Raw genomic sequence first — 2659 nt, 5'->3', positions numbered from 1 at the left:
CACACCCTGACTTACACTTGCCCATGAAAAGGAGCTCAGTCTTTCCTGAGTTAAAAGGGCCTTTGGAGCATTTAGTCAATTTCAAGTTCAGGCTAGCTGTCAGAGCTTTCAGAGGGTGTCCCCTCCCTTGCCCCTCCCGGTGCCTCTGAGAAGGGGAAACTACCGCATCCTCAGATCCTGCAGGGACAGCTCCTTGTCTGAGTGCTGTGCTTGTCTATCGGCTTCCTCTGAATCCAGCTGGACTCTTTTGAGTCCCTGCCTCTGCTCGTATGGCTCTGCTGCCAACACATCCATGGTTGTGTAACTCGGAGTGTGCTTTCTGAGCACCTGCAGGGCTTGGTGGTCCTTCCCTGTTGACTTGACCCCGTCTCAGACCTCACTGGCCTTCTACATCCTCTAGGTGTCAGCTACTTCCGCCATCTGGTCACGTGACCTCTCACAGTGGCCACCCTGTGGGCCCCTGGCTCTCAATTTTGAGTCTTTCTCTGTCCTTCGCTAAGTGCAGGTGGGAATTTCTGGACATCTACACCATGTGTGAGCAGCATGTTCAGGGGCAGTGAGCCTGGCCCTCTCTCTTCCTGAGCACCCCACATGTCATATCTACCTGCTGGGCCTGCCCCATGGTGGCACAGCTGCAGCGTGAGGTGGCCTCCCCTGAAATTCCAAACAGGAAGTGAGGTGGATCCTGCTCTGTGTTCAGCTTCTCCTTCTTCCACTCCCCCAGAGTTTCTCTTTGTTCTACGCCCTGCCCTGAGCTAAGGCGCACAGGCACTGGACTCTCAGTCAGGTACTTCTTCCCAGGTTCATCCTTTCTGGAACTCCCCACTTCCTCCCAGGAAGGACCCTGCTTTCCCTCTCAGATGCTGGAAATTGTTCTACATCACATCTTTCTTCTTTGCTACCACAGGGTCTCTTGGTTCTAGGAGTGTCCATTCTGCTGCCCGTCCTCTCAGGCAGTACACCTCTTGTCCTAAGAACCACGATGGAAAGGAAATGTGGGAAGGGAAAGTTTGTGCTTATTGAGGAGGGAAATTACACTTAAAATATTGAAAAAATGTTACCCTCGTTTTATATTATAGCTGCATGCCTATATAATAGGAATGAAAAATGGACCTCCTTTGTTTCTTCCCTTTCTCCTTAGCAAGACATTACCAATCTATCACATTACATAGCCTTGGAAACCTGCTTAACACAGTGTTCCAAGCAGCCAGGAACAATCCACAAGCGCTGGCCTTGGAGATAGGAACTCTTTTCTATCACGAGTAGAGAATCAAGCTTAAGGAAGGTAAGAACAATAAGCCAGATCTAAACTTCGCATCAAAATAGGCAGTGCAAGTTTTAAATTTGAGAACTATATAATTGGAAATCACTTTAAAGTTTGAAATCATTCCGACATTAACAAAAAATGATCATTCAGCCTCTGCTTGCCTAACTCTAAGGACAGGGCACTTGCTACCCATTGATAGTGAATTGCGTCTTTTGGCTATTCTAAGTAGTAGAAAGATATTCAGTACATTGCAATGAAACCGGCTCCTTGCAGCTGGTTCCTACACAAAACATATTTAATTACTATCCACACTGTTGGCCCTTCAACTATTTGAAGGCAGCCACCAAGGTCCCCATTAGCGTCTCTTCTGTAGATTCAATTTGTCTTTTTCATGGGCACAGCCTACGACTGTCTTACCAGCCTGGTGACCCTCCTGTGGGTCGTTCCCCATTTGAGGAGCCACTAAAAGCCAGGGAAGTAACTTTGATGGAGAATGCCGCCCCACTTTTTGAAAATTGGACACGAAAGTTGCATGGACAGATGTTGGGGGTGTGTAAGGGTCCCTGCCCACTACAGCCTCCTGCTGTGTTCTCAGAAACCTGCTCTTGTCCTGCTGCACATCCGCTTTCCTCCCCCTCGCGGCACCCCCACCTCTAGGGGAATCATTTCTCAGCTGGCTACTCAAAGCAGCAGCTTGCACATGCTTCTTTTACTGCTTGCTTGTCCCAATTACAGGCTTAATAAGGAGGCTGCAGGAGAAAATGCCTTCAGTTCCAACAGTGCCTTTGAAATCAGTTAGTTTTGAGAGATCTGTGGAAGTATCCTGCTGAAAAGAGTTGGACAAGTCCTGAAAGGGGTTTGCTAATGCCTCCTCAGTTTTGCCAGCGCCAGATGATTTTAGGGGCTTGTTAGGGTAAAAATCCAGCAGAACCTTGTAGGCTGGCCTTAAGGAACCATCATTAAAAAGAATAATGATGAGAACAGCCAGCATGATTGAGTACCTTCTACGTGCCTGGCCCAGTTCTGCCTGCTTTACATTTATGAGCTGAGCTAATTTAATATTCACACTTTCGGCCCCTTGCCCAAGGTCAAGAGTTACTAAAAGCCCACACGCTCTGGCTCCAGAACTCATAATATAAATACCACATGATACCCACCCATTAATGATATTATCTCTAGTAACACCCAACTCATGTCAAAAGACATAAGTAAGCAAATTTACCATATTGTAAGGCAAAAATTCTCAAACTTTATGGTTAATGTCTCTGTCTCAGTTCCTTCATCTGTAAAACGTGCCAATGTAAATTAGTGGTGCTATTTATATAAAGTGGGGCTATTTACACAAATAAATGGTGGTAAAGATAATTTTTTTTCCTCTCTCCTTCCCTAAAC

The sequence above is a fragment of the Rhinolophus hipposideros genome (genome assembly GCF_964194185.1).
Source record: "Rhinolophus hipposideros genome assembly, chromosome: 5".
Lineage (NCBI taxonomy): Eukaryota > Metazoa > Chordata > Mammalia > Chiroptera > Rhinolophidae > Rhinolophus > Rhinolophus hipposideros.
This window is presented reverse-complemented; position numbering follows the sequence as displayed.